This window comes from Nannospalax galili, unplaced genomic scaffold, assembly GCF_000622305.1.
Source record: "Nannospalax galili isolate Female #2095 unplaced genomic scaffold, S.galili_v1.0 scaffold158, whole genome shotgun sequence".
Classification (NCBI taxonomy): Eukaryota; Metazoa; Chordata; class Mammalia; order Rodentia; family Spalacidae; genus Nannospalax; species Nannospalax galili.
Window position 1 is genome coordinate 2,411,321 of NW_008345290.1, and position 10,517 is coordinate 2,421,837.

Consider the following 10,517-nt stretch of genomic DNA (forward strand, 5'->3'; position numbering starts at 1 on the left):
CAGACTTAAGCCTAATGTCTGGGAAGCGTAATCCCTTGAACACTTAAAGAAATATACTGATGGCTTTACTTTTTGGTTATACTTTCCTTTTGGGTGTTTAAGATCATACAGTTGGCCTAAATAAATCAATTTATTTTTACACCTAAGGTCATCTGAGGATCTGGGAAACGATGGTTTTAATAGCATGCTTCAAACAGTATCAGATAAGAATGGGTTAGAGCGTCTAAGTTGCACATTTTTTCTAAATTTCAAATTTTTCCACATTGCTCTGCTAATAACAGTAGCTCTATGAGTTTGTCGAATTTCTTTTTTCACTCTTAAAACTTGAGGGATGGAATCATGGAATAAAATTGCCGTATGCTTGTGATTCATCAAGACAGAACAGACTACAGACTATAAGTTATTTTTGATGCAAACTGAAAACAAATTCATCAGTGAATTAAAACTAGAGTATTTGTATGCTTCCGCAAAAGTACTCTAAGCCACTCATCTGTGCTGAGCTGAAATTCTTAAAATTATTCTATATTGCCTTGTATCCATATACTCATTTTCAAAAAAAATCAATATATTTACATTATTTTTAAGTTGAAATAACGGGCCTGTGCTGAATAGCTTTAGTGTTAACTTGACACACATGGGTTAAGGGAGCCTCAATTGGGGAATTGCCTCCATTGGACTGGCCTGTGGCCATGTCCATGGGGCACCTTCTTGATTGTTGAGTGATGTGGGAGGGCCCAGCCCACTGTGGATGGTGCCACCCCCTGGCAGGTGGGCCTCTGTTGGATAAGAGAGCAAGCTGAGCAGGGGCCAGGGGAGCAAGCCAGTAAGCAGCATTCCTCCAAAATAAACCCTTTCCTCCCCAAGTTGGTATTGGTCAGAGTATTTTGTCACAGCAATGAAGAAACAAACTAAGACAGGGCCTAATTTAATTTTTTTTTTAAATGGAAAGATTTGAGTTATTGAAAACAAATTTCATTCTTTAGGCAAAACAATAAATTTATCACAATGCAATTGACAGATAGATATTGGTAACATATTCTCTCATTGTTTGAAAAAATGTGAAAATGGAAAATAACTTTAAAAATTACACCATTACAGAGGTCTTGAGGATCGGGCCTAGGTTAAAGTACTTCCTCATTTTTTCAGAGAAAATCTGTGGGCTGATATATCTAGTTGACCTTCAGAGATGAGACCTGGTTTCAGCCATGGGAAGTGAAGGTCACTCACTACCCAAGACAATTGGAACTTGGCTAACCCTAATTTCAGACATGAGTAGAGGGTTTCACTAAAGGGCCAAGGAAAGTTCTGAAGCAGAAATAGGAGGTGACAAGAGGCAATGGCAGGCTGGTGCTGTAGCTCAGTTGATAGAGGGTTTACCTAGCATGCAAGGAGCCCTGGGTTCGATCCCCAGCACTACATAAAACAAGGTGTTGGTATGTAGGAAGGTCAGGAATTCAAGATCATCTGCAGATACATATGGAGTTTGCAGCCAGCCTGGGATACATGAGACCCTGTCTCAATAAAAGAGGCCAACATTAGGGTCAGGGCAGAGAGGGATTGAGACAAATTAGAGGCAGTTTATGGGGAGAGACTTAAAATGCGTTTTATATGTTTTTGCATGTGTGTGTATTTACTGAAGTGATTTCTTTAGAAATACAATTTATTTTTCACTGATAATAATGGTTGGTGTTGATTGTCAACTTGAATGGATTGAGAAATTCTAGGAAATAGGAAAACAAACCTCTGATTGTATCAGTGAGGAAAATTTCCAGATTAACTAAGAGCTGAAGATCAGAACCATCCCATAGGCTGGGGACTCAGATAAAGCAAAAGGGAAAGAAGGATAAAGCCTAGTACAGGCAGTCTCTCTCTGCTTCCTGGCCACCATGATGTGAGCTGCTCTGTTCCTCCACACCCTCCCAGCCATAGTGGACTGACACCTCTGAAACCATGAGCTAAGATAAATCTTTCCTCCTTTGAGTAGTCTCTCCATCACAGTGGTAGAAAGTCTGACTTTCACAAGAAAACTGGTACCAGAGAACTGTCATTGCTGTGACTAAACCTGAATGCAGTTCAGAAGTCCTTGAAACTGATTTGTGAGAGGACTTTGGATAAGTCTGGAGAAGCTGGTTGGAGAAGCCCTAGAGAGTGCTGCACAAAAAACTTAATGGTTTATTTTGGTGTAAATAGAGAAGAACACAATGCTGTGAAGAATGCAGACAGTAAAGTCTGTTTCAGGTGGAAATGAGGACTCTATTGGCAACTGAACTGGAGGCCGGTCATGTGAATATTCTGGCAAAGAATCTGTCTACATTTTGTCCGTGTCATGAGTTTAAATGTAGTAGACTGATTAATCCGGCAAAGGAAGATTAAAGGCAGCCCAGCATTCAGGCCTTGGTATGGATTTTGCTGGCTGCTTTTAGCAGTGGCAATTTACCAAGAAAAGAAGTAAGGTAAAGTTGGGGCTGAGGAAGATGGGGTTGCTGAAGAGATTCATGTGAGTAAAAAAGTCAAGTGCTTTGAATCAGGACAATGGGAAAAATGCCTTGAAGGCATTTAGGATTGGCCCCACCCATCATGAGTTTGAGGGTGTAAAAGGTTTGGGTGCAGAGCTGGAGAGATGACCCATCAGTTCAGAGCGCTGGATGTTCTTGACGAGGATCAGGTTCAATTCCCAGTACTCACATGGCAGCTAACAACTGTCTGTAGCTCCACTTCCCAGTTCTGGGGGGGATCAGATGACCTCTTCTGACCCTCATGGGCACTGTACAACATGGGTGCACTTACATACATGGAGGCAATACACTCATACGCATAATATTAAAATAATAAATAAAATATATTTTTTAAGTTTTGGATTGTTTTTCTTGTTGGGAGGGGTTGAGACAAGGTCTCACTATGTAGCTATGTAGCCCAAGAGAGCCTAAAATTCACTGTGTAAGCTGACATTAGACTCATGGTGATCCACTTGCCTCAGCCTGCTGAATGCTGAGATTGAAGCCATGTGCTAACATGCCCGGCTCAAAGGTATAAAAGTATTGATTTATTTGGAAGACTTTGTTTTTAGGAGAGAGCTCTGGGGCATCCTGCTTGCACAGAACAATCTTATGGATATATGTCCCCCATTTAGCCATCCAGGTACTCAGAGGTCACTTCAGACACAGCCCAAGGGGGCCAACTACTGCTCAGGCTGACAACAGACCTTGGCATGCGGTGGTACTGGTTTTTCAGACATGGAGGCTTTCACTCAGATTTCAAAGGAAGGCCTTGGAGGTCAGGATCTCTACAGGTAGCCCCTGAGAAGTGACATGTGAAGGTGTGAGGGTGAACTGTAAGACTCAGTGTTAACCCCAGGAAGTTAGAGAGGCCAGGAAATTGGAATATCTGCCAAGCAAAGACTAAGGCTACCGGAGAATTGTTCACAACCTTTTGAGCTCACATCATGCCACCATGCCCCAGTGCCAGTCATGGAGCTAGAGAATTTAACACTTGTCCCACTGGGTTTCAGGCTTGCTTTCTTGCTGTCCTCAAGTATATAACTTCTTTTTGATATCACAAGTGTCAAAACAAAGCATTTGCCTTGAGTCTCAGAGGACACTTTGAACTTAGACTTTCAAATACTATTGGAACTGTAAAGTCTATGGGGACTCTTGGAGTATTTTGCATTATGAGGTATACGTCAGTCTTTTGGGGGCAGGGATATAATATTATGATTTAAGGAGATGGGTTCATGCATAAGTTGACATAGGTTGGAATGCGATGGTAGTCTTGAGTGTCAACCTGACTGGACACGAAGGTCTAGAAGATTATTAAAGCAAAACTCAAGTTATTTCCGTGAAGGAGTTTCAAGAGAGAATTAAGTAATTCAGGGAGACTCACCCTGAATGGAGGCAAAACTATCTCAAAGGCAGGGGCGCAGGTGGGATAAAAAGCGGGGAAGGAGAAAGCTTACTAGCACATGCATTCTGTCTACTTCCTGGTCACCAAGATGTGAGTGGCTGGATGTGAGTGGCTCTTCCCCAACATTGTGGAATGAAATCTCTGAAACCGTGAGTCAAAATGAATCATTTCTCCCTTACATTGTTCCTGTCAAGTATTTTGTTACAACAACAACAAACATTTACACAGTGACCAAGACCATTCTTAGGAAAGGCATAAAGATGAATACATGAAGGTGTAAGTTTCTTTCTTCCTGAATTTTAATCTTACAGGGTCAAGCTCTATCCAAATTTAGTTCTATCTGAGGTGCTTATATATAATGCTGTCCATGAGAATATTTCCAGATATTCCAGCAACCATTACAGAACTGTGAAAGCAATGCACGTAGTCATGGTGAAGGACCAAAGTGTGCTGAAAACTGCTGGATCATCAACAGTTTTGTTGGACTATCAACTGTAGAAGAGCCTCCGAGCTCCTACCCCCAATTCCAGGCCACCTCATGTTAAATTCATCCTTACACCTGCATCTCTGCCTATGAGATTCTTTGAACTTTCTCTTAAATCCTACATGACTTTTAGTCTTTCCTATTTTTTTTCCCTTACACAAACCTTATTTTGCTTCAGTAGTGAGAGAAACAACCTTGAGAAGTATGAGAATCATTTTTCTCAGTTATCATACTTGAACTGCTGAAATTCATTTGCTGCTTTCTAGCCTGCTGTCATAATTTAATTTTTTGCCCTTTAGATCTCTTACATACAGTAGTGCTGTTTTCAAGTGAATAATATGCAAAAACTGGTGTAGGTCAAATCAGCACTAAACGCCAGCAAGGCGAGAAAGCTGTTTTTATTTTGATTTCCTTCTGTTGCACACATTCACGATCCAGCAAGATGAGCTCCGTGGTTTATGTTAATTCAAAATGAAAAAAATGCCAAGTTCTTCAAAATTTACATTCTCAGAGGCTGTCTTCATTTCTATATTTTAGAAACAGACTTCTAAACACTATGATCATATTTAAATCGGCTTTGCAAATTCCAGCAAGTAACTGTGTCCAGATTGATGATGGCTCGGCTCTGTCGACTTGCCCTGTTTCTCCCTAGCCAAAAAAATAAGCCATTTTTAAAATGGTGTTACTCTTAAAGTTGTTTAAGCATTCAACATATAGCTACAATACCAAATACAATGTCAAGAATGAGCTGAGTTCAAATGAAACACTGAATAAGACTCTAAAGCAATAAAACCAAAGCACATTTTACTGGGTGGGCTATGGTTCTGGTTACTCTAGAGGCTTTAGTTATTTCTGGAGTAGCTTTGGGTTAATTTGTTCAAAATGTTTACCACAGAGCTGTTTGAAGCGATTAGGACACGAGGTCCTTCCCTGTGTTGTGCTACTAAGCGCTCCAGCAGCTGCAAAGCCCAGGAGAAGTGGACTCTGGGTCCAATTTGCCTGCAACCTCCTGCCTCATTGAAGCTCTGTGCCTTCAAATCACCTTTTGTACAATTCACTTTAGTTATTGTACAGATAAAAAGTAATCGGAACTGGGGCGGGGAGTGTTCTGTTGAGCATTTCCTGGCAGAGAAGAAAGGCCTTATTCTGTTCCTACTGTCTACTGTGGCTGGGGTGAAACTAGTGTGGGCAGAGTAGAGATGAGGTCAGGAAAGACCACAAGGCCAGGGTGTATATCTCCTGTGGGCCACTGAGGGCCTTCAAAGTATATTCAGTGGCAGGGAACAATGGGATAACTTTTAAATTTATTTGTGTGTGTGTGTGTGTGTGTGTGTGTGTGTGTGTGTGTGTGTGTGTTGGTGTCAGTGTATACCATGTGTGTACAGGTACCTGAGGAGGCCAGCAGAGGGTGTCAGATCCCCTGGAGCTGGAGTCATAGGTGGTTATGAGCCATTTGACTTGGGGATGTGAGTGCTAGGAACTAAACAGGTCGTCTGGAAAAATAGCAAGCGCTTTTAACCATCAAGCCATCTCTCCAGCCCCAGACATTGGGAAACTTTTAGCTGAGGAATTGTATAGCGCTACTGTGAAGCTGGATGACATGGTATGTTAAGAGGCTTAGGCTGCCTAGCACAATGAGGACTCTATGAGCATTTTAACTAAGTGCATGGTTATTATTCTGAGTTGATCCTTCTAGTGTACACTTTGTCTAAGCTTTGGTGTTCCCATTGACCAAGGTGACATAGCAGCAATAAAGGCCCATTAAGAGAAAACTAGTTCTTTCTGGTCAAGAGGATGTGGTCTCTAACCTGGGTAAAGACCTAACATTCCAAGCTACTCAAAACATAGAAGCCATCCAGTTGGGTGGATTAATCACATGGCCAAGGGACCACCAATAGGAAAGTGGGCTCATCTTAAGTCACACTAAAGAGAAAGGTGGACTTATTTTTCCTTTAGTGAGATACTATACTTTTCCTTACCAAAATTCTTGCCCCCTAGCTCAATCCCTACAAGATGTCCAGCCCACCTTTCTGAGACAGAAAGATCAACTTCATCTTTTTGTATCTGTCTCTTTCCCTCAGATGCTGGCCAAAACCTCTGTGTACATTTTCTAGTTATTACTCTTTCTCTAACCCTCCCCTCCCCACCACAGGGCTGGCTACTTGTTTAGCATGTGACCTACTGTCATGCCTGTTCAATTCAAGTGGCTTTTTCCCTTCTCTTCTCCATTCTCCAATCCAGGTAGCTGCTGAGATTTACAGCTTGCCCGGCCAGAGATTTTTCTTTTAATCGCTAATAAAATTGCCCCTTTTCAATAAACTTTGGCTTTGTTTGATTTTCAAACATTTCCTGCCTTTTAATTCTTTAATCACTGGCGCAAACAAACCAGTTTCTGCACCCCTGGAGGGTATCAAACAGATTCCAAACACTCCTCATTCCCTTTCAAATATTTCTTCAAGAGAGAACCAGAGCAGCCTGGCATACAAGAAGGTTTAGTAGTTTGGTCAAAAAATGGTAAAAAATGTACTGAGCATGGTGTTGCACACCTGTTATCCTACCTTCAGAGACTGAGACAGGAAGGTAGCAAGTTGGAGACCTTCCTGGGTTATATTAGTCAATTCTTGGAAGGACAAAGCTTGGAAGGACATAGAAAGACTTTATCTCAAAACCAAAACCAAAACCAAAAAACTGTGAATGCTTTGTGAAGACAGTGTCATTTATGTGCCTGTGAATCCTGCCATTTATGACAGGAAAACAGCATGGCAGGGCTGCCTCTGGGGGCAACTGGCAGTGTAAAGAGGGGCATTTCTAGAAACAAAATCCAGGATGGGGGTAGTGCTGATACTTAGTGTTTGGGATTTAGGGATGCTATGGGATAGCCCTGCACAACAAACTGTTTTCCCATTCAAACTTCCCACACCATCCCTCTGGGAAGTACACAGGAAGGCAGGAAGTCCTGCATGCTGGTTGTACAGAACCCAACTCTAAGGAAATTGTAAAGCCTGGGGTCCCTGAGAAAAGAGCATAGTGTTAAGGATCAGGTCCCAGTCTCAAGCCTAACAACTAAACCTAGAACCTGAGATATTTCACTCTAGCTATTGCTATTAAGCATTAACTTCTTTACCTATAAAGTCTGAGCCTTTTCTACTCATTAGCTCATTGGAAGGTTGAGATTCATGAAGGTGTGTACTGTACATGTATTTATTACATAGCAAATCAGAAGGCCAAACAACCTACCCTCTGCATATACAGGTTGTTAATGAGATAGAAAATATAGTCTATGCCCTAGAGAATTCATAATTCAATTACCTGTACTAAAGAGCTACAAATCCCTATTAAAGAACAAAGTAGAAAATACGCACTCAAAATTATAGATCTGTTTTCACAGACCCAACATCTTATAATTAATTAAACTTTGCAAATGTCAATTTTTTTCCTGGCAAAGGATATTTTCCAAGGCTTATACATGTTATACTAAAATGTATTATGTCAAATATATTCAAAACACTACTTGGTTTTAAAAGTACCATTGTTTATACTGTGTATGACTCCCATCTTCTTTTTAAAATGGTAAAGAAACACCAGAAGAGACAAACTAATATTTTTTTGGCTTTGCTTTTGTTGAAATATTATTGTTTCCTTTGTGGCAAATCAATCTCAACAAGAGAAAATGTGATCTTTAAAATAAAACTGAAGTGATTCTTTATAAAATTTCACTTTTGTTGCCAGAAAATAGTCAGGGCTAGGGAGATGGCTCAGTCAGTAAAGGCTTGCTGCGCAAGAATGAAGACTTATACTCTGCTGTCCAGCATCCAAAGCTGGGCCTGGCAGGACGTGTCTGTAATCCCAGCAATGGGAAGCAGAGACAGGAAGAGATGGGGCCTTGCTGGACAGTTTGTTTAGTTGAAATGGTTCAGTGGAAAGCCTTGTCTCAAAATATATGGTGGAGAGAAATTAAGAAAGCTCACCAAAATTGACCTCTGGTCTCAACTCGTGCACACATGGCCATGCACACCTGGACACATGCATTCATATTCGCACACATGACACATGCACATAAATAAAATTTTTTTATTGGAAAACATTGAATTTAATAAAAATATCACATTGTAAACAAGTCCACTGATCCATTAGCTTAACACAGAAATTTCTGAGAGCACAATCACAATCAGTATAAAAGCTTCAGACAAAATGCTAATACCAAACACAGTACTTAGAGGAACAGGCAGCAATGGCTTCAAATAGGTGCAAAAACAGAGGAGCAGGCAGCAACCACTCCAGACCAGAGCGGATCAAAGGCAGGCTGATCAGAGAAGCTTGGGAAGGAGCCTGAAGGACAAACCATTTCCAGTGTTCTGAGAACCTCAGAACACACCTGGAAAAACTGAAAGGTGGGAGTGGCAGGGGTTTCAGTGGAGAATATACTAGAAGCAGGTGCTACAGGCTGGGCCCTCAGGCCCTGAGGGAGGCCAGAGAGCACAGCACTATGCCTGCAGAAGCTGGGCAGTCTCTCACTTTAGGTAAACAACACAAATCATGGTGTTTCTCACCCAGAGGGCCTCCTCTTTACTCAGGAATATGCAATAGACTTCTGATAAAACATGGGGCTCTGATGGGAAAAGGGTTTCTGCCTTTCTACTCTTGGATCCTTGAGGAAGAGAACTGTGACATGGCCAGACAAGCTACCTTCTTAGAGAGGCCACCAAGCTCATGGAAGAACCAGCTGTAACAGCATGAAAAGGGAGCACAGGACAGGTTTCTTCCAAGGGCCTTTGGTACTGAACCAAACGGCTTCCTCCTTGTATATAATTTAGGTACTGAGAAATTGTTCCTTAATATAGAACAATGATTCTCAGTGGGCAGGCTTAGTGAAGAGGCATTCTCAAGACTCTCCAAAGAGGTTGTTCCCAAAGTGCACGAGTCCTAACCACCCCCGCCCCCCCCCACACACACTTGAGAATTAGTGCACGTACAAATAAAAATCCTTGATGGGAGTGTGCTGTCCATGTGAACATTGGCAGAGGTGGCATCCTCATCACATACAAACAGTGCCAGGGTGCTGCTGGAAGGCAGACACAGTCCACATATGGTTCACTCCCTCCTTGATGGTGTTATTCAGAGCAAAGGCCTTGTGAGCACCGGTGATGAGGATCATTACCTCTCTGGCATCTAGGACAGTATCTACACCAACTATCAGGGCCATGGTGGGCACCTTGGCGAAATCACCATCAAAGAACCTAGCACTGGTGAGGATGGTGTCCATGGCCAGTGTCTTCACACGGGTCCTGGATACCAGACTGGAGCCTGACTCATTGAAGACAATGTGTCCATCAGTCCCGATGCCTCCAACAAAGAGCTCAATTCTGCCTGCAGTCTGGATCTTCTCCTCAAAGGCATCGCATTCGGCCTGCGGGTCAGCTGCATTTCCATCCAGAATGTGGGTGTTTTCCGGATGGATGTCAATGTGCTTGAAGAAATTATTCCACATGAAGGAGTGGTAACTTTCAGGGTGCTTTTGAGGAAGGCCTACATAATTCGTCCATGTTGAAGGTTTTCACATAGGTAAAGGACAGGTCCCCATTCTTATAGTACTTAATCAGCTTCTGGGAGCAGCCAAGTGGGGTGCTCCCTGTAGGGAGCCCCCAAGGTGAAGTACTTGTCTGGCCCTGGGTTAAACTGAATGATGTGGTTCCTGATGTACTTGGCTGCCCACTCACTGGCCTGAGAATAGTTTTCCAGGATGATGAGCTTCATGGCGTCCTGGCAGAAGGGGGGCTTCTGGCTGCCCTGCGGTGTGAGCTGGAAGGCCCAGGAGGAGTCAGCCCGCAGGGTCCAGCGATGCCCCCAAGGGAGCCACAAGCCCATTGCCCCTCTGGCCTTCTCTGGCTTGCTGGGGTCCAGCACCAGGGGTGCCGGAGCACTGGGCAAACCCCCGCGACCCTGGCCCAAGGACCCGCATACCCAGCTCGTGCATAAATAAAAAATTTAATAAGACTCTAGCCCATATAGAAAACAAGGTGGGCCAGGCGTGGTGGCACACGCCTTTAATCCCAGCACTGGGGAGGCAGAGGCAGGCAGATCTCGTATCTCTGTGAGTTTGAGGCCAGCCTGGTCTACATAGTGAGTTCCAGGA

General features: G+C 42.9%; 1 pseudogene; it reads right to left on the reverse strand.

Moving 5' to 3' along the window:
- LOC103740850 overlaps positions 1 to 10,138 on the reverse strand; it is a 14,284-nt pseudogene extending 4,146 nt beyond the window's left edge.
- Positions 10,139 to 10,517: the final 379 nt, after the last annotated feature.